The 23,611-nt window shown below is 32.2% G+C and overlaps 1 protein-coding gene across 9 annotated transcripts in view; it reads right to left on the bottom strand.

Annotated features, from left to right (window-relative positions):
* Positions 1-23,611, bottom strand: part of LOC119634971 (sex determination protein fruitless) — a 441,512-nt gene that overhangs the window by 237,385 nt on the left and 180,516 nt on the right. The window lies entirely within an intron of this gene.

Below are 23,611 nucleotides of genomic sequence, written 5' to 3'. Positions count from 1 at the left end.
TTTGCTTTTATTTTTTTTATTTTATTTATTTATTTTTTTTTTTCATAAGCTTTTTTTTTTTTCCTTTTTTTTTTTTTTTTTTTCTTTTTTTTTTTTTTTTTTTTTTTTGTATGATTATTCCGTTCTGTTTGCACAATTTTGGAATTCATTTCATACATTCTTACATGCATATTTATGTAGTTGAACACAGATTATTGTTTACAAAAGCAAGCAAATGCTTTTTGGTATGAAAACGCTTTGCAAATGATTAAGAAAAATGCAAGAAAAAAAAAAAAAAAAAAAAACCAAACCAATTGCCTTCTTAAACGTACCATACCAATTGCATATGAAAAAAAAAAATAAATAAATAAAATAAAAAAAATAAAAGCAAAAAGGAGATCATTGCAATCGATGTAAACAACTATAGTGACTGTGTAATTCGAACGTGTAAACAAGCGTAATGGAATACGCTGGTGTAACAGCATCGCTGCACTGTATGCAATTTCTTCTTTATAACCAGTTGAACACGCGACAGATGTTGTCGCCAATAACATCGTCACAAAATATTCATCGTCACACCATCATCATCATCATCATCATCATCATCACCATTATTATCATCATTATCATCATTATCATCTTTAAGCCCAATCAGTTTTATCACATTACATTATCAGCATGATTGGCAATTGTGCTGTAGCTGCTCAAAACACATGCATCTATCCTAACATACCCCAAATACAAATACATATAATGCTCGAGAGCATAGAGAGATTTGAACAAGGGGAAAGAAAATATTGATATGATATTACATTGTATGCAATGTAACGCTTTCATTTTATGAATCAATTAAACAAATTGTTTATGTATAAACATTTGCTTGACCAAGAAAATTCGAATTCATTTCTTTTTTACTTGATATTCTGAGATATTTTCTCATGATTTATAGATAGATATATTTCGTAGACATTTTAAAAAAAAAATTGGTAAAAAGACTTTTTATGGCTGGCTTTTTCTTCTGCGTAGAGTTTTGATGAAGATTTTAACTAAAATCAAGTTTTCCGATACGTATTTGTAGGCGTTGCAGCTTAGGCGTAAGAAATAACATAGAAATTTTGTGTTTATTTTATGACACCTCGTCTCATTGTCAGGATAAGCATCACTGTTTTTTATAGCAACTTTTTCATTACATAAAGAAGAACATGTTTTTCTCTATATATATATATATTGAATAAAAGTTAGTTAGTGTTCATGGAAACACCGAGAAATTGTTTTTAATTCGTGAACGTTTAATAGGCATTAAGCCCAGAAATTCCTGCTTTATGACAAATTTGTTGTTACCCATATATTTTATTCAAATATATATAAAATTCACAAGCTATTCCTATTCAATGTGCGATGGCATGATGGCTCGGTGATGGACCGAAAGGGCAGAAGTATTGACACCAAAAAAGTTCAAAGCAGTTTCTTCATAGGTCATCGTCAACATCAACGTCAAACTCAACCAAGATCACGGCCTTAGTTTTCTGGGTTGAGGCTTGGGAGAGCTTTCATTACTGCTTTCCACTGCTTTTGAAATTGAGAGCAAACGGCTAAATGTGGCAAAGAACTAGGCATTGATTTGACTTACGCATAATTATCGCGATAGTCGAAAATATTTTAAAAAAGAAAGAAAATTACTTTTCCTCACGTTAAAAAGCTCAGGTGTCTTTGCTTTCTCTTCTTCTAGTGGAATTGTTTCGGAGCACACAACTATTACTTTCTGCATCATTCATTTGCTAAATTTTGTTAACAAAGAAATATTTAACTAAACAAATTAGAAACAAATAAATGGAATTCAAATCGAATTTCAGTTATCTCTACTATGGTTTGAGGCACTGATGATAGTAGCAAAATAAATAAAGTAAGAAACAAACAGATGCGAACACATGATGAAGCGGTAAGTAAGAATTTCTGTTTTGGTTCCTTCACAAATTAGGTTTTTCGATCTCACATATATATTTCTCAAGCGATTATTAATTTTCTTTCATATAACATATGAAGATTTAAGAAATCATTAAGTAGGAAACTTTACTAACCTGTTAGATATCATTTAGTTTAGTTGTTCTTTCCGTTACCATGATTGGAGGAATTTTTTATAATGAAACTTAAGAGGTGAAGGAGTAACAACTGCCTTGCAATCTGCAACTAGTTCCTAATGCTGATAAAAATATAGCATATCCCATCTCGACTCATTATATCATACGAGGTAAATTTTATGCCCTATAAGCAATGAAATGAAAGCATGAGAGAGAGAGTCAACACAACCAACGAAAAAGTTAATGCAAAAAAAAATTCTTATATACGTATGTAAGCTAAGATGATGCAGGTCTTTCTTTTTTGATCGACTTACGCCTAGCGTGAGGTATATATGGACGAATCCGACAACCGGCGAAAGGAAGAAAATCATGGGGAGCGCAGGTGCGTTCACAATCGGTAAGTATTGCCCCTGCACCGACTCAAGTACCAAGTTAAGTAAGTGAGTTGTTGTACTTTACTTATATGACAATATTTTTTTTCTTGATGAAGCATTCAATGATTTTTATAAGGACAAATAATATGAAAATTTTTTATTATATGTTGATTTTATGAGAATGAAACAACAATTTAAATAAATAATTTTTAACAAATTTATCAAATTCGACACATCCACTTAGAGTTACAAACCAAGTGTCATCAAGCCGCTTTCAGAGACAGACTTCGTAGCCGCGATTATTATCTACTCAGTCAGATCAATGAAAATGTGCAACGAAGTTCTAAGCTCTCACTGCAGATAAGGCCAACAACAAGCAAGTTTTTTATTAGAATTAAAGCCAAAAAATGAGAGAAGATGGCATGAAAAAGAAGACTATAATATAATCAACACATCATCGAGATACTGCGTTTACATTTCATTGGGACATCGTGACCATTTTCATTCTTAACAACTTCTTTGCACTGTTTTTTTATCTTTTAATTATGACTTGTTGAGTGTTAATGCATGCGCTTAAGTTGAAAAGAGAATCAATTCGAAGCGAAATAAAAAATATGTTTATGTTTAGAAGAATTTATACTTGTTTAAATTTTCTAAAATCTATATTATATACATTTCCGGCTATGAAAGTTTTGCACAACTGCTAACGAAGCAAAAGATAAATTGTGCGCCTAAACACGCTATAGCCATTCATATAATTCACTTTTGATTACTCGATATCCTCAAGTGTAAGCTTAAGTGTCCGAAAAAAAAAAAAAAACAATTTATCGCATCAGTGTCTGGATGGAGCGATATACATATATTTATATATATGCACATAAGTATTGGAATTTTTTGAAAAAAAGCTCAGACGGTTATAAAGATATTTGTGTCGTTCATAATTTATGGACGTAATTTAACAATTATCGGCGCAAGCCATAAACAAAACCGTTAAATAAGTTGTAATAATGTCAACAACAATCATCAATTTATGTAGTTTGCTACAATTGTAGGCAAACACGTATTAAAATTTATATGTATGCGTGTATGTATGCACAAATATGCAGAAACCAATTATGTGAGCGAAACGAAAAACAACAGCATAATAATACAATGCAACGCAGTTAAACAACAAAAAGGATCAACTTGTTTTCAATTGGAAATGCAACCGTACTACAACTACAATATCTGCTCATTACTATCGCTATTGTTGTTGCCTACGTTATTACTAACCGATCTTTGTAAACATGTTGCTAGTAATTTTATTTGGAGTAAGCCAACTAAAGAAAAAGAAAATAAACAAAAAAAAAAAAAAAAAAAAAAAATGAATGAAACAACAAAAAAAAAAGTAGTAGTGAGTATATCCGCTGTGATGTGAATATAGTTGATTGGAAAACTATCGTAAGCGTAGCGTGCGCATAAATTAGACACTAGTCAGCATTGAGAGATTTGAACACTTCAAGGTTTAGTACGTTAGTCTGAAATGGGCTTCTGTCTTTTTTTAACCAGTGGCTAACAACCACGCAGCGATTAACTGCTTCCAGTATAATTTTCAGCTAACTGGTCGAAGTCATGGCCTCTGGCGTATAAAGCTATTATTGCAAAATCAAGCAAGGCATAAGGCGAACAAATTTGAAAAAAAAAAACCGTTTCAAACGTTTAAAGCAATGCAAAAAATGCAACCAACTATTACACAGGATGCTTTACAACACGTTTAACCCTTTCGATGCACTTATTACTTTTTTTCGAAAAACTAAATATCGTAGCTCCTCTCCTCTAAATAGTTTGCTTAATTAAGTTATAATTTTTCAATAGGATAGATAGATAGATAGCACACTTCAAAGATTACGAAGGTTATATGCAGCTATTGCTGTAATTGATTCAAGTTGTCCTTCTAAGGCGTTTTTTGAGAGCTTTAATTAGGATCACTTAGCATAGGATATTTCCTTACAAGCTATCTTCATGCCGAGCTTCGTCTTCGTCTTCAAAATTTCATTCTTGGCTTGTTACGCACACATTCCGCTAAAATCAATTTTCAATTCCATAAGTTCGAAATATCTGTAATCTGTACTCTCGCCCAAGACCTGCGCTTGATGTAGATTTCTTAGTTCTTGCTCTTTATTGGCGCGGACACTTTTATGGCATTTCTTTCGCAAATCTCCATATCGGATCAACGGTGGCGATTAACTTTAGCGCAAGCAAATTTGCCCTAAACGATGAAGAAATGGTAGCAAGTCATGGGAATTCTAGAATCCTGGTCTTGGTTCTAAAAGGCATTTCGATAATTTCTTTGCTGCAGTGACCCAAATACCAACGACGTGTTGCCATCCCAAGCGGAGTTTGGTTCTAGCAATCTTCGACTGCGAAGGGGGCTCCTCAATTTGACATTTTGAATGTTTGCGAAATCCTGTCCAGGGTAGTACTTGCCTCTGCTTTTTATTATTCTAACGATGAACTGATCTACTATCAACCGGGTCAGAGTTGACTGTTCTGAGATGAATATGTTTACAACAACACGAGTGATCATCTGTTTCGATGTTCTATCCTCCGGGGACCGACTACGCTCTCGTTATTGGCTTTTTTGGGGAAATCTATTAATGTTGTTCACTTTCATGCGAACAAAATAGGGCTTAAACTAGGTTTTCAAGTGAATAAATTTCTTAATATTTTCTTTGATCATTCAAACCAACAGCTCGCATAATGTCCATTAATGGAATGGTCGAATACTTGGAATTTGCCATAGTTCGCAAAAGGCATTGATATTGATTGACTTGGCAAGCAATTTTGAAAGATCTTGCTCTTAACATGCATACGTTGGGCTTGGGTACCGGCTGGTCTTCTAGTAATTCTTGTGCAAAGTTTTAAAAGATAATTGCATTAGTCAGTTAAATAAATAACGGCCTTTAGCGCTTCATGGGAAAATCTGTGCACACATTTGTTTTGTCACGTATCGAATATGTCCCGCGTAAGATATCCGGATAATCGAATGGGTTAAAGATTTAGTTGAATAAAATAAATGTCAGTACAAGAGAACGTTTGGATAAAAGTACATACGTACATATAAGCTAAGATGGATTTCTCCTTGAGGAGGTGTCATTTACCTAATTATCTATTCTGCCACACGCTAGGCTCTATGGCATATTTTACATATCAAAAGTGGATAGCAGGATAGACTAGCTAAACTGTGCAGTCTTAAGAGTTGTAAACTGCTGATGGCCTTTACCATGTAACTGTGTTTCGGGCCTTTGTGGAACATTGTGAGCAATTAAGGTTCATTCATTGCTATCATAGCGAACAATCAACTTCTCTAAGTAATTACAATTTAAGCTTCTTTTTCCTAAGTATATATACGTATACACATATACTACTATATATATATATATATATATATATATATATATGTATATATGTATTCGATGAAGCAAGTAGACGAGGGCAAACTGGTATTGGTAATAACTATACTTTCAGCTAACTTTCAATGACTTGAACACTGTATCTCTTAATAGTAATACGAAAAACTCCTTTTAAATGTGTTACAAAAATATACGCGCCTTACAATGACTCACAGTGGAATAGCTAATATGTCCGTACATATTTACATTATGTTGTGATTGTCGTTGTTGTTATTATTGTTGTTATTGTTGTTATTGTTGATTTTATTGTTGTTGTTGTTTACGAGGGTAGATAACAGCACATCTCTCTGACAGATAACATGTTGCTGTCAATTGTGTGACGGTTGAAATGTAGTTACAATTGTTGTATTTTTCTTTCTTGAAGTGAATCAATTCGAAAGATACATCAACTGGTCTACTACTACTTCTCTCTATTCTGAATGAATAACAGTGGCACTTACAGTTGCACTTGCGGATATGTTTAAATTATAGTAATCCAATATCATCTAAATCGAGAATCGTATTTTCTTTTCATTTTCTTCACATACCCATTTCTTTTTCACCAATTTACTTTTGCCGCTCACTTGCATGTGTACGGAAAGTAAATAATGTTGATTAGTTTCGAAGATTCGCAATTTAGCATAACATTTCAGTTGTTTGCTGCATTGGAAAAAAGCTTGTTTTGTACTTGATATTAATTAAAATGTACATTTTTGGATTAAGGTGAAAATGTAACATAAAATTATCTTATATAGTTACAATTTTAACAATTTGGTTTGTTTATCATATTTTGTTGTTATTTGTTTCTGAAAAATTTTCCATCATTATTACGTCCGTATATGTGCAAATTGTCTTCCATCCCAGTTGCCATTCGACTCACTAAGCGATTTTAATTTTGCAAAACTTGAGAATTTTTTTCGCTCAAGGCATACTTGGAATAATCCTACACCTCTCACGGACAGTTGAGAGTACACAACAATAGAGCTTCATGAATAGAGATCCATCAAATATTAATAAATAACAGATATTCTTGAGCAGTATTAAATTTTAAATTGATCTGTCCATATGCCCGCGTACCCATTTGTTCGTCTCCAAGATGGTGTATGATCAACATTGTCCTCATTGCGATAAGTAGGATTCGCCAGGAACATTACAATTCCGTGCAAGCAGATTGGTATTTGAAAAGCGGCCAGATCGGTTAAAGAAGAAGTGAGGATACTTCTATTCATAAAAGCAACAATATGGGATGTTTTTAGTCTTTACTTGTAAACTACACCATAAGATAAGACACCAAAATTGTCCGCTATATTCTCTGGATGATACCACAATATATTTATAGCCATGAAAATGAAAAAAAAATCGCCTTTAGCCCACATATATACATATGTCTACATATGTATATATATCTCAATTAAATTTTTAATTTACATTCCAACATAATTTCTTTATTGGTTTTATATCAATCTATATTCATTTATGGCCGAAGGCGAGCAATCTCAACTAGCAACTAAATGGTCGTGGGTTCGAATCCCAAGTGCGGTAAAGTTTTTGATAAAAAAAACCGACAGCCTTAGATGCTAGTGCTTTAAGAGTTTAGTCTTAGAATTTAATTTCTCTGGCGAAATTAATAATAATAATAATAATAATAATAATAATAATAATAATAAGATATTCATTAACCAGAGGAGAAAAAACATTGAAAAATTGTCTTTTGCCTGTCCTTCGTTTTATAGGCAGGAGGAGGAAAGGACTTGGCATAGTCTCGAAACAACACGTACCCAAAGGTTAGATAGAGTTGGTAAAGACGCTGCAAGCTCGATCGAGCACTTTGCTAATGAGTTTCTCTTTAACTATGTACTGTGATGTAGCTTAGGCACGATATACAGATCTACATTTGCACTCATTCAAAATGGAGATTAGATAAGGACTTTTTCGTCAAGATTATCAAAATTTTTATACATCAATTGAATACTTTAGCTTAGTCAACAAATGAAATGTGTCGAACCGGCCAATGATAATTTTGATTTTGAATTGGATATTCATGATTATGCAAAAATATTTGCTTATTTTATTTTAAAGCACTTGAACCATTCATTTTAATCACTAATTTGTTTACCTAACGATAAAATTCGTGTACTAATTGCATTAAATAACTTATTTAGGTTAAGGTTAAACTGTAATAAAAAAAATACATGAGAATTGCTCCAAGTAAATAGGTTGTATGAATAATTTTATTATTGATTTCGTTTTGCTTTTGTTTGCTTTTTTCACAATTTCACAAATAATTAAATATTCCGCGTATTATGAAAATAAACTAAAAAAAAAAAAAAAAATAATTTCTTGAAACATTATGGAAATAATATTTTCTTTTCAGTTAATTTTGTATTCGTTACTAAATATGCAATGCGTATGTTAGACAGAAAATGTTCTAAGCTTACTGGCATTCGCAAGAAAAACATTTCCCTTTGCTAGCTAGCTCTCAGTAAGCTTGAAGGTGAAAAAAGAAAATTATTGTATTGAGAATAAGTAATTTCTTGCAATTTTTTTTTAATTCTTTTTTTTTTTTTTTTTTTTTTTTTTTAAGAGGGTTGAATAATAACAATAAATACTTAAGTACGAATAATAAGCTTAAAGTCACTGTATATAGTCAATAAACATAGTAAAGCAAACAAATGGTAGAATGCAACAGGTTGTCTAACAGAAGAAAAACGCATCAATTATTTTGGATTTTTAAAGCAAATTTTCGATATTACGTATAAAGCGAACCAATATATGTCGACTTAAAGCAAAGGAAAAAAAAAAAAAAAAGAAAAACAACGCAATATTTTGCTTGGCTGATATGCAAATCGATACGTCCAACAAAACTGGGCCAATTTAAGTGCAAAATATACAACAAAAAAAAAAACCCCAACAACACCAACAACAACCCCAAAAACAAAACAAAAAAAAAAAAAAAAAAAAAGGAAAAAAAACGAAAACATTAATAATAAATTGAGCACTAAACGGAGGAAAAGTAAATTCATTGATAAAAAATCAAATGTCTAGAAAATTGCACCCATTTACGTAGCAAAGCATATGCATATACCTGAAGGTATAAATTATTATACACCTACATCTACACCTACATCAAGTTTCACGTGTAGCCGTCAAAGTACGTAAAGTCAGCAACGACAGCAAAATAAAATAAAAAACAACAACAACAACAACAATAATAATAATAACAAGAAAATTCGGGTGTATCTAATAACCGATTGCTGCACATGGTGAAGGTTTTAAAGAAATCTTAAACTAATACCAAATAATACGATTGCTACGTATATATTCACATATGTAAATTTATGCGAGAATGTCACGAATTGTGTAAAAAACCTTTTTTACAACTGTAAGCCAATTGTTCAGAAATTCAGTCAACCTGTCCCCCTGGCCTTAATTTATTAGTATTATTAGCAAACTTTTCAATAGTTGCGTGCGTTTGCGGTAAGTAACCGCATACGAATGAAATGTCAAAAACAGCTGCTTCAAAACAAAATGACGCTTGCTTTCGTAAACTGTATGGATAACTAAATAAGAATTCACTTTAACTTGGTTCTTGTAATACCTCGAAATTATCAATTAAGGAGTTAGTGATAGGAAGAAAAACGGATAGAAGCTACGGATCACTTTCAACAACCATTGTTCATTGCTCGTTCAAGCTCGAGCACCGTACTGTAGTAAGGACTGCGCATTGGGCTCGATAATTAAGCCGATGTTTTTCTGCTAAATTTCGGCAAAGGGGCAGACAAGCGAATGAATTTCGCGCTGATTAAAGCCATATGAAGAATCTTTGATGCATTTTTCTATAGCTTCAAAATTTATTTGCTTTCCTTTGGGTAATTCTTCAACTAGTTATACGAGCCTAGTAGATTATGATGGAAGCATGTATGCATGCCAATCAATGAAAGGCCTAAAAAAAAATTGAAATTATCGAGAAAAATTCAATAACGTTTCTCGTAAGTTTTTCTACAATTACAGCTAAGTTCAATGCATTTAACATTTGGTCTCATTTCGTTAACTTACATGCGGTCATCGACATCAGTAATTTCCCTTCTAGTGCCGGTTACTATAAATTTCTTCATAGTGACTAACGGCATTTTCATTGTGTGCCTTAAAATTGTAACGTCCTACTAGCTGCAGGATGTCTGCTTGCGGTTCTCTAACCAGATGAAATAATTTTATGTATTTATATTCACTTGTTGTATAGAGTATATTAAGTTTGTGCGGACGTATGTAACGTCCAGAAGGACTTAGGGTCGATACAATTACACATATAAAGCTTGAGTTAGGTAACGACTTAGTATATGAAAATGTAATCCATTTATCCACAAAACTTCGTAACGTCATTAATACATTGACCAAGATGAAATGTGTTTAGGATTCACTCTTTCAAGATTCGATCCACTTTGTATCGGGCTCACCTACTAAACGCAATGTATAATGCATTTGAGTCACGACTTTATATGGAATAAAAATTGTAGCCTTTCCGTTTCTATATACCGTAATTTACTCAATTAAGCTTGAGGTCACATATCACAGTTACTTCAGTTTTATAGTACCAAGCGATGATAGCATCCAGGTTCACGCATCGGAGACACCGATGCAAATGTAAACATTGTTATTGAAGGTAAGATTCCGACTGGTTCTGGTCTGCCTATCTGTCCGTTCAAAGCATTATTTGCCTATTTGCATGTAGAACGCAGCGTAAGCGTACTCCCAAAACGATATATTTGGCCCACAATTCTACTTGCGAGTGCAAAAACGTACAACTTACAAATCAAAGTATGTCTCAATGCACCCCTAACGCAAGTGTCATGTGACTATGCCAGTTGAAGGTTTAAGGGTTAATTTTTATAGGGTTTCCATACGCGTAGTTATCTTATGTCATACATGTTTACTAGTAAATTAACGTCATTCCATTTTATCTGCACTTATATAATATATATATATATACTACAGAAAACTAAAAATGATTCTCATAAACGCTAAAGAAAGAAAAATATCAATATATTTGATGATGATTTAAAAATCAAATTCAAGGAGCGATACGCGTATACTAGAAATCCACGAATTGTTAAATGAATGTGGAAATACATGGACAGACGCACAGACAGGCAGGAAAACATTCGGTGGGCCCTTTCAGATTTATAGATTCTATATAATCAGTGGTATATACTATATATGATGAATCTGTTTAGATCAACGAAGCCAGCTTATAGTTTAACGTTTTATGTATACATAGACAAATATAGAGTGATAAGTGTTAGCCAGTAATTTATTGCAGCGTGTTAGGAGTAAATGAGAAATTTTATCTTTTTAAACATCCTAAAGATAGACTATATTAGAAAAAAGGAAAAAAAATTATCGAAAACATGGTTTCTCAAATACGATAATAAATCGTTTCTTCGCCTAACTAAAAGGAACCAATGCCGGCAAAGGTGGTCTCTTCTCTGTTAACCATCCGGATCACAATAGCTGTTATATCTGTGCTTAATTCACACCTTGGAATACGTGCGAGCATGTATGTATATATGCATGTGTATGCATATATATGTGCGAGCATGTACGTACGTACGTACGTACGTTTGTAATCCATGTACAACACGTAATAAATGCATGCCTGTTTACAAAACACTACCTACATAATTGATGCAAAATGTATTCCTTTTTCTTTGCTCAGGGGAATTACCGAATGATGCCATTTTGTTATGTGCAATGTAAACGTTCGATGTTGTACTTCAGCAATTTAATGTTGAATTGCACGTGTTAATATCAATAATTGCGTTTTGCAATAGTTAACGCACCTATATTATGTCAAACATGTCTCAGTAACTTGTTAAGGGATTATACGCAGCAACGGTAGAACAAGTATTGCAACAATAAGAGCAAATATTTGTGTACATAAAGCAAATGCAATCGGAACGATACGGTAAATACGAAAAGTAGAAAATCTATAATGAAAATTGAAAATGAAACTAAAAAAAAGAGTTGATTGATAATATTCTTTACACATTTCAATTCGCTATAAAAATTGATTTTGAAATTTTTGCATTTTTAACACGAGGCAAGAAGACGATCACGCTTAAGTCATTTACGTAAAAATTGCAATTTTTCATCATGAATAATTCTAAATGGCTTGGTATTCTGCGTTATTTTGAATCCTTAGTTAAATTGCTGCAGTGATTTTCTTTTTAATTCTTTACGCTACGTCTGTCTTTAGTTATGTGAACAAATAATGTCATTTGATATTTCTGGCGCAATGTTTAACATTACTCACGATAATCTTTCTAAGAGAGGCCTACATCGCTTCGGGCACAGGGTACATTAAGCTAGTGCGGTGGTACGTAACATGCAGGGCTTGAGGGCGTAACAACAAGGGCTTGAGATGGAACCACCTTTTATTGTAACGATCGTTTCAGAATCGTAATTGAATTGATCTAAGCCTGTCTGTCCGTCTCACGGCTGTCCATGTAAACTTACATACAAGCTAGAGGTCGCAATTTTTCATATATTCCGATCAAATTGGATACAGTGTAGTGTCTTGACGCAAAGACGAACGCTATTAAAAATGGTTCGGATAGGTCTATCTTTTGGAAAAGTCCTTATAAACAAAAAAAAATTTTAAATTTTAAATTTTAAATTTCTAGGCAAAAGTCTCTAAGTAGTAGTACCTCGGCATTCTAAATTGGTATGAAAACTTTGGACCGGATGGGGTAATTTTTGAACCCCCTTCTCATATAACGAAAACTGATGTTTATCGGACTAAAAGGTATCAATTTCAATGCAAACTATGATGAAAACTATATCACAAGAGTAATTGAAGATTAAAAAAAATAATTCTGCGTCCCAAATCTGGCCAATCAATCTCGGTCTGTTTTGTAAATCCTAGCCTAATAAGAATTTTTACGAAAATTTGTCCTTTGTAGAGCAGAAAAGTCAAAGTTTTAATATGTGGTGATGAAAATTAATCATAATAATAATTTTATACAAACATGAACTGTAGAAAATTTGGACCATCTACGCCTATTCTGCCCTTTGTAAGAATTATACATGTATTAGTTTAGGTTGGGTTTTCGGCTCGCACATGAAAAATACGCGTTTATATAGAAACAGGATATAATTTTTGTGTTCTATAGTAAAAACAAGTAAGAACATATAGCTGGGCAAGGCCAACCATTAAGTACCATACAACACATTGTCTAACACAATTCTTATTGTTGCAAAAATTATATCTTGTTTCTACATAAAGGCATATTTTTCTTGTGCATATTCATGGGGAAGCGGGTCCAAAACGCAACGTAATGTAGTACAAGTTTAATCCTTCCATAGGGACAGGATCCAAAAAAAAAATTGCGACAGGTGTAGGGTATAATAAGAATTGTGTTAGACACTGTGGTGTAGGGTATTAAAAGGTCGGTCTTGACCGACTATAATGTTCGTACTTGGAAAGACCGTCTCTCCTCAAGAAAGTCATCAAGCCGTGAATCCTTCCTGCTTCAAGGATTGCGTTAACGTTAATGCGCGAAGCAGTTCAGTTCGAAAACACGCACGTCGTTGGTTTAAAAGAAATTACGTTTATATAAAATTGCGAAAATTTTTAGCAGTGAAACGCAAGTAAACGGTCTTTACAGGTAATTTAACGGAAGGAACAAATTGACGACTTTTCACCAACGGCTCAACAAGTTTTATTTATATTTCCTTGTTTACCTTTTTTTTTTTTTTGTTTAATATCGCTCATCACTCAAAGAATGTCCCTTATATGTGAGACAAAGTGACGGGTCAGAAATAAATAGTGAAACTATTTGACACCTACGACGGTTTCATTACATTGGAAAACGAAGAAAGCGTTTGCGGCACTCTAAGCAAGGAGTTTGGTAAAAGTACTCTTTGACATAGCATAGGTAAAAAAAGCAAGCATCACCAGACAGATTGTATCAAAGGGCAATGAAAAAATTCATTACGTTTTCCATATCAAAAAGGCCTTACTTACACACATTGGCAACAAAGTGAACATGTGTGTGGCATTAATTCTGTTCGGGTTCAGTTTTCTAACTTCCCTTGGGCATACTTGAGACCACTAGTCCTAATTATGTTTAATAGATTTGTAACTTACTGCCAGATGCTATTAAATTTAATAAAAATTTTACTATCATCGTTATGTCATATATTTATGATAATATCCCGTCACACATGCAATGCAAATTTTCTTTAACATATAGGATAACATTTTGTTTCAATTAAAATTTCGAAAAGAATTTTTACGTAAATTTGTTGTTCAATTAAAAACTTTTCATCTATAAATAGTAAATAAATATTTGTCAACTGATTGTGTTTTCGCAAATTCTTAATCGCTGCTGCAAATCGTTTGGCATAAACGTAAGCATTAACATATGTCTATAATAATGTAATAGTACGAGAATCGGAGTAAATAAATGTGTACGTATGTTTGTATATGTGTGTATGTATGTATAAATTTATTAAATAAATTTTGTAAATAAATACACACACGTACATCGATTATAAAGCCATAACGCATTTTGCATTAATTACGAGAAGGGATATTATTTAAATTTCCATTACTTAAACAAACATTACGATATATATATACGATCAGAATTTCTTTATGTTCAACACTAATTGACTGTTGATTATGGGATTTTGAAGGATGAAATAAGCTTTTAATATACAAAAATATTCCTGTTACTGATCATACTGTTGTTGTTATTAATATAAGAGTTGAGCAAACCAATTAAAAATTTTACACAATTCGTTTGGCTCACTTTCGTCTTTTCATAGCCTGGTTATGATTCCATGACATTTGCTATGCAAAAATATTCATTTGTAAATAATTTCTAAAATTTAACCCTTCATCTATTTGATTCCTATAATATTTCTAATAATAATTCATTCCTTTACGTTAAAAACACGAGTTAATGCATCTAATAAATATTTATCTGTCTTCTCTGAAGATGTATTTCTATTATCATTGTTCTTCTATTTCTTTCGAAATGCTACAATTTATTTTACAGTTTATTTTATAGCACCGAGAAAATTCTTGTCTTTCATTAACTGCTTTAAAGCAAACCCACGGCAACCAGATGTCATCGTATAGTAGATCAAGTAACTTCTTTTAGGTCTAGATCAAGTAACTTCTCTTAACATCTAAACCTCGAATTATCTCCTACCAACTATTTGGTGTCGGGTGGTGGATGCTTGGCTTAGATACCCGGTGAGCATAAAGACCCTGCGTAAATTCGCTTAATACACATTATGTTTAACGAACTTTAAACGTAAGGTGTTCCATGGAAAGTGATCGAAGAAGTGGTATAATACCAAGCATTTTCAAAAGCTTTCATCATTGGACCTAAACGCTCTTTATAGCCTTACCTTTGTTGGCGACATCCAACATCCTTGGGAGCAAATTCCAAATCTAAGTCATCGCTTTCTTCCCTAAACAGCCTCAGAAATTTGTAGCGAATAATGTTCTTAGATAAACGCTTTTATTTGTTCGTAATATTAAAGAAGAAAGGAATTTTTCTATTTAATTGTAATATTATTTGAACTCTTATGTCTTACGGTACATTAAAGGTAACGTAAACATCGTTTATTATGCAAAATATCTAATAAAAAAAAATCTTTCTACAAAAAACATAGTTTCAACACATTTCTATCAAAATAATTACCATTAAACCACAAAGCATTAAATGTGCGGTCTGGCTTTAAATATATTCCAAAAAAAATTTTTTTTTTAATTTTCATCATTCAGTTTTCAGTTGAAATTTTAAATTTCAATTCAATTTTGAAAATTAAAAAAAAAAAAAAATTTGTAATGAAAAAAAAAAAAATTTAACATGGTTTGTCGGAAAAGTTATGATGCATATGTATAGGTATTCCGGTCTCCGGTTTGTTTTAATGCTATTGCACTCATTTGATTCGATTGAATGGCTGGTATTGGCTAAGCGATCAAAAAACAAGGCTTATGCAAATCAGTAATAGTTGTGTAACCTGGTGCATAGAGATGTCATTGAAAATTTTTCTTTTTAATGCCAGAACCACAATTATATGCTCAAAGCGTCAAAAGTTAACCATATGCCTACATATGATAATACAATCTATATATATATATATATATATATATATATATATGTTAAATATATTTCCACACAAACGGACATATTTTATATAAGCATCTACTATCCTATTCAATAAGTTCATAGGAAGAGATATAGCTATCATCAGTATATGTCAAAATTCTACAAAATTCTACCCGTCAATTTACAACTACTATCCAGATATACTCCTGTCCGTATCTTTCACAAACGTTAAAAGTGACATCGAAAACTGAGCGTCAGTAAAGATGTTATTAACTTAGATCGGGAGCGAGTTAAAAACAGCAAAAAAGCAAATACCGTGACCAGATTGGATTCCGAAAGCTAGGTACAAAGTCCACAATTAACAATATATTGATATGAGTTACTATGTATATACCTCTTAAATGTTTAATAACTTTTCCAACAACCCAATAAAATTGAAGATATATTTTGATCCTTTGCGGATTTCCTAATTACCTTTTAAAAGACTAGTAAAGCAACATAAGCTATGCATAAAATATAAATATCTAGGATGTGTATGTCTTTAACCACAATTTGTGTAAAAGTATTTAAGTACTATCGGTTTGTTAAGCAAAAGATAGAATGACCAAATAAACGTAAGCAAGCTGTTGTTTGCCATTGAAGAGTGTAAATTAAATTTGTAACTAGAGAAGGACAACAGTACATAATTTATAGGTATTACTATTATATAACCTTAGCTAAAGTAGGTTTTTTATTACATTAAATGGCTGCTGATGTTAGTTTATCTATCGAAAAAGAAAGATAATTTATAAAGACTTACGCACTGTATACACAAACATATTTGCCTTCAATATCTAATATGACCGCATATAATATAATTACGTTGGTTGTGCGCTTATCTTCTCATACTTTTTCGTATTCAGCATCTGGAAGAAAAAATCTCTATGTACCTACGATGATAGTGAGCCAGTGAGTGAGTGAGTGAGTGATTGAGTTTTTGATTAATGATAATGATTTATATACCCGTTCAAAACTATTCTACTAGTACTCACGCACATACACATACACATACAGACGGACATACTAAAGAGTTTATTCAACAAGTTTAAGACTAAAGGATCTTAAGTTAAAGGGTTTTTCAATACGTTTCTAAAAAGTTTTCGTTATGCTATTGCTATTGGTTCCATTTCGTATGTATGTATGTACTTGAGAAACACAAATTGTATTTGATGATATCTGCTTGGCAATGATTTTGCTGTTATTGCTATTATTATTATTCACTAACAAAATTTCTACATATACAAATGCCATGCCTGCATATATATTTATTTATCCATATATATGTTATGCTAAAATTAATGAATAAATAAACAAAAACTTAAGGTGTTGAAGAAGAAATGTTTTTAAGAGGAAATATTTGCTATGGAAATAGTAAAATTCTTGTATTTATTTATATGCAAAGTGTTGCAGAGAGAGAGAGAGAGAGAGACAGAGAGAATTATTCCTAGGGATCTCCTTAAGGAAAATATGAAATTTTATCAATTTTGATTTGGTTTGCTTAACATAAATTATTTAATCTACAAAACAGCACGTGCTGCTATCGAAACGTAGATGCATTCATTTGCATGCATTCGCTCGAATCATCTTTCCAGCTAAAAAGAGCTATTTACGTATTTTTTTACACTCAAAAAAAAAAAAAAATGCAAGCAACAGGTGTTGAATGCCCTTTGCTATAAATTCTTTGAGTTTGTTTCCATTTGAAAATTGTTTCAATTTTAATTTCAAGATTAGATTTAATAGGTGAGAGGGGCATTGAAATTAGATATGAATATATCTGAGGAGTACTACTGAATAAGTTACTTCAGATTGCATTCCATGAAGGACATTGTGTGGGTAGAGAAAAGACGGTTTACGTTAATAGTTGTTTTCCTTTCCAAATTCTTCTGCACCTATCCGAACAGGAGTTCTTGTGACTACGGCTTTGACCTTGACCAAACTTGAAAGGCAACATCTTGCTTGCCTTTACCTTTTCATTTTACGACACAATTTGCTCGCCAAACATGGCTCTGGCTGTTTGATCGTCCTGTCTAAGTACGTGCTGTTGACGTTTCTGGCAGCCAAGGATTTTTATATTTGCAATCGAAGCATGGAAATTTACAAATTCCATCACTGCAGCAAGTAAATAAAATTTGTAGCCCCTGGTAAAACATCTGAATGCATTTGTGATGCCTTGCTACCCTCTCCGTCCCAATTTTGAACGTATTCAGGCTTTTGCTGAAGCCTTTTGAGAAAAAATTCCAAGTATTAAGGTCGAAGTATTTTATGACGAACGTTTAATTCCAGCAGAGATACTCATTTGCTTACAGTCAAACGTGAGCGGTTCTATGAATAGCATAAAAATTTCACTTCAAGAGCAGTACTACAGAAGTTCATACCTACACTGTTGGCGGCAATAGGAAGAAAGTTTCCTTCAAAAAGATTAACTTGGTCCGGGCAAGCAGAAAAAATGCATGCTGTAGCGACAACTGTAAACTCTGCGAATCAATAACCCACAACTATAGAGATTATCTCATATTGAGAACCACACACTGGCAACTGATCTTGTCAACAGAAAGATTACCTTACAAAGAGCTACCAATGGCAAATCATATCCTTCTGTGAAGACCTATCGGGGACAGATATATCTTGGCTGGAAGGTTCTAATGTCAAATGATGTGTAGTTAGCGCATGATACAAAATTCATTCCAAGGATATGCAAAAGTTAGAGCAAGTGTTAAGGAAAAAAAACTCAAGAAACTTAGCGCACAATTTAGTTATATAGCACATTGCCATTCTACCAAGAAAGAGAAAAAAAACTGTAGAATGTAATAAAATAGAATTTTCTTCTTTCTTATCCAGCCCTGTAAAAACGGTCGCCCGTACGGCAATCGCCAGAAAGCTATTAATATCATTGCTAAACTCATAATCTATTTCCATCAGTTTTCACAGATGATAGAAATTTAAAATTTCCTTTAAACGGTGTATCGAGATTAGAACCAATACACAATTGTCTGCATAAACAAATTTAAAATAAGTATTAGATGATGATATTCGACAAACAAATCTATGTAAATATGTAATAAAGTTATGCAAGAATTTGGTGCGGAAAGAAATGATGAGTCACTTGACATTTAAAAGATTCAATTTTATGTTTGCACTTGTAATGCTAGTAGTATGGTATTCGAGATTCGCCATAAGGCAAGTTTAACTTTTTTATTACTTGTTCTTAAGAGCAGTGATAGCTTCTTCATGTGTATGAATAATTTTTGGTAGCAGAGTATATGAATGAATAAATTTACAATGCTGTTCATTTGCGGAATATCTCATATTATTTGTATACTAAGTGCACATTGGCCCCCCCCCCCCCCCCCCCCACTCCCCGTCCACGTTTGTTTTTATAACTGAATGCAATTTTGTATAATATTTGTGATATATTTACATATTATCAACATGATATTCTCTGCATTTGTCTGCGCAGTCAATCCTATAATATTTTTGTTTATGTATTTCTTCTTTGTACTATTTCTCTACCGACTTCATCTCCTTCATCGCCTTCTCCATTATCTTAAGCTCTAAAATAGAATAAACAAAAAATATTTTCATTTCCCCCTTTTGATTTCGAAGAACTGTTTATTATAAGATGATTTGTTTTGTTACATATGCATATATATATATATATATATAAACCTAAATAATATGATTGGTTTACGTAATCACAAGTGAAATAATTCATAGTTTTTATGCAAATTTGTTTACGTATAAATTACAATGATTTATTAAAATTAAAATTGTTTTGAATATTATAGCAATTATAATTATCAAATTATGTAAATTATTACAAATTTTCAGTACAATAAGCTAACGAATCGATAACATATCAAATGGATTGTAATTAACACTGCAAATCAAAATTTCATATATATATATATATATATATGTAATAGGTGTACAAGTAAGTAAGTTCCCCCCTATACCCAAATATGCTTGACGCGTTCCGAAATTTTTGTCTATACGTAAATTGGGTACTCGTGTTTATTATGGAATAAATTTTCACTTTTTTACCAGATTGTTATCACTGGGAAGCTTTTACGCCAACACATGTTCATCTGTTTTAAGCCTAATCGGTTATTTTCAATGAAACAATTAATTACGAATTTCGGAACGATAAGCTAATCAGACAAATTTTTTCATTGATGTAATGTCGATCCTTGGAGAGTTCTATGTGTTTAAGAAGTACTTCTATATGTGTGTAGAGAAATTCAATTTTTTTACAAAATAACTTGAAAGCTCTGATTCCCTTTCCACTAATTTCACAAACATTTTCCGAACATCTACACCCAAAAGCAATTTATTAAGTATTTCCTTTATATGTGTCTAGCGTATAGTAAATATAAATTACAAACATCTACGATCTACTTCGTACCGTTCTGTAGCGAAACTGTTCTATACGAACTGTGCTATACTATCATCAAATTCATCATTAATTCATTACAACATCCGGCCAAAAAAATTAAAATGCTTTGGGTAACAAGTCATATCGGTCTTTTGGGAAATGAGCAGGCTGATCGAGCGGCGAAGTATGTTCCTTCTGCACCCTCTAATTATGGATGATGTCGTGGAAAAATTGTATCTTCAAGGATACATTGGAAAAAAAAGTTAAAGAGGAAATTACCAAAGGAAATCTACAATATCCTTATCATCAGCACTACTCTCCTATTAACCGTCAATTAATTTCACCTTTATGCATAACAAATGTTGAGAAAATCAAGATCCAAACATTTTTGAGAATTCGCTTTGGCCATACGATTGCAATTCACTAATGGATCTTCCTCTGTAATCTGCAAATGTGGACAAATTCTCACTATATATAGAGCACATCCTCTTTGACTACCTTAACTTTTCTTTAGCTTTAGAAGTATTATATTTGGAGCGTCTAATCCTATGGACATTCTACAATCAGCTGCAGAACAGAATATCAGTATATATCTATATATATCAATATATATTAATTTATTAAAACTACTAAGCTCAACATCTAATGTACTTTTATAAATTAGAACCGATAGCCTGTGGTACCAGTGCCCAATGATTTTTTTTTTTTCGTCTAGGAATTTATTTCATTAGCCGAAGTTATAATAGTAGTAGTAGTAGTAGTAATAATAATAATAATAATATTTATTTTGTTTAAAGAAAGATAATAAAATTTCCCACTTAGACACATGATGTAAGCAAAGGCTACGTGTACCGTGTTGTGTTGAAACCAAATCTTTGATGATGGGTTAAATTTCTTTCCCGACATTCATTCATTTCATCAAAAAAAAAAAATAACCGCAAATAATACTTCGATGTTATATCTAAAAGCGCATATAAAAGGTATTGAAACCATCCTTGATAAGTATTTTGTCATATCAGGATCACCGGTATATATTTAACGCCCCTACATATTTTAAATATATATTAAGTTCATTACTAATCTACAAGAATTATTTCAAGTGCGAATAATGGCATGATTTAGGATATTTATGCGTCCCTCAGCTTGTTTAGCCTTCTATATGTCCATGTGTCGCCATATTTCGATACATCGAAATCGTGAAGGCTTTCAATTAAATTTCGTTCGAATCTTAATTTTGTTCATAGTTAAGTAAAATCGGAAGGTATATCTCCTTATCCTTTGCACTAGCGCTTGTTCTTCTCTCGCACACATCACTCAGCGTGTATGCTCGATTTGGTGAAAGGCTTGTGCCTCATTCTTCAGTTAGGTCAACCCGTTGACAACAATGTATAAATAAAGCGTCTTCAGATACGTGTTTTAACACATGTTGAATTCACAAAAAAAAAAAAAAAAAGAAAAAAAAAACAGTTAAGACAAGAAGGTGACTAATAAAGAAGGATTCGTTTTAAGCTGAATATAATTTTTATTTTTTGTTATTTTTCTCTTGTTACTTAGGATTTGCATTAAATTGCAGATAACATAAATTCCTCTTAACTTTAGATGAATAATATTTAAAGCCCATAAAAGAGAGTTTTTTTCTCTGAGCACATATCATATTCTTTTTTTCGTACTTTCAAAAGCAAAACCAATTGTTATTATTGGCAATTTGCTTAAGCATACTTTCACAAAATTGTAAATAAAAAATAAATTTTTTGTTTTACAACAAAATGCACAAGAACTCATGCTGTATAGCATACATACATATATTTTGTCCAACAGTGTCTACGTATAAACTTAGCATGTGCATATATATAAACAAATTGCGAGGAGCAAAAAAAAACAAAAACAAAAAAAAAATTGAAATTCTGGAAATGAAAATTTTTCCTGCTTTTCTACTACTTGTGCGAGAGAGTATGCATGATTGTAAGCTTATCTCAACGTTAATATGTGTACATTGGAATTACAAGTACAAAAACCATATAAAAGAAGACAAATGATTTCATTTGTGGATTTAAAATACCCCACACTCATGTAGATGACGAGCTCTAGAGCACTTTCGGTCGGGCTCTTCTGCAGGATTACTCAGCATATGCACGTATGCATATATGAGGTTTGTAATTAATCACTTTTGTGTTTATGTTTGTGTTTTGTGTTTTCATGTTTTTGTGTACGATGCACACATACACACACACACACACACACATACTCCAATGTTCTACTAGTTGCTGCTTGTCTTCATAGCACGGTTCTTTATAACTTCAATGGTGAAGGCATGACGTCTTTGTTTGCTGAGCAATTCACACTCTTAATTGTTAAACAATGCCTGAGCTTAAATATTTACCTAATAAGTTTTTACTGCTATCATGTTGCAAGGTCTACAGTATGTAACATAAGTTGAAATTTTTTTTTATTTTTTTTTTTTTTGGCTTTTATGCAATCATTACGAGAGTAGTAGTAGCTTGATTGTCAAACTGGCTGTCAAGATTTTTTTTTATGAAAATTAAAATTATTTTTTTTTTACTTTTTCTTTTTTTTTTTTAAGCCTGAAGGAGCGCTTCGAAATTTATGAAGAGATCAACTTAGTTAAATGCAAAGGATTGTGAGGAGTAAAGTTATACATTTTTTTTATTTATTCTAGGGCTTAATAAATGCACAGAGGTAAGGTGACGAAATAAATAAGTAAGAAACCTAGTCAAGGATGGCATGTTACAAGAGCAAGATTGTTTGAGCTTCGGAGAAAGAGTAATGCTGAAATGTCATTAGACATAGATGGGGTTAAGGAAAAGGATAGGAAGTGGTAGATAAATTCCTCAGAAAGAATTATCTTTTACATAGATCGGTCATGAAATCAAGTCGAGATGTGGCCCAGGAAAACCAAGTGATCTATAAAGTTGCTTTTTTACTTCGGACTCAAAACAACTGAAAAAATTATAGCTGGTGTAGCTCTACGCCACATTGTCTAACACAATTCTTAGTTTTGCTTCTTTAGACTTCTTCGTAAATAAAGGCTTACTTTCCTTAAGAATTCTTGGGTCCTAGAGGTAGGTATGTGTTGAAATCAATTCAATTCAGCACAATTAATTTTTATATTAAATTACTATTATTATTTTCATGATAAAATATTAAAATTCAGGTTTTTTGGCCTAAAATCTAGAAATTTTCTTGAAAAATT

This window comes from Glossina fuscipes, unplaced genomic scaffold (assembly GCF_014805625.2).
Source record: "Glossina fuscipes isolate IAEA_lab_2018 unplaced genomic scaffold, Yale_Gfus_2 3, whole genome shotgun sequence".
In the NCBI taxonomy this organism is placed as follows: domain Eukaryota; kingdom Metazoa; phylum Arthropoda; class Insecta; order Diptera; family Glossinidae; genus Glossina; species Glossina fuscipes.
The sequence above is the reverse complement of the archived record's forward strand: the minus strand, read 5'-3'. Positions and strand labels throughout refer to the sequence as shown.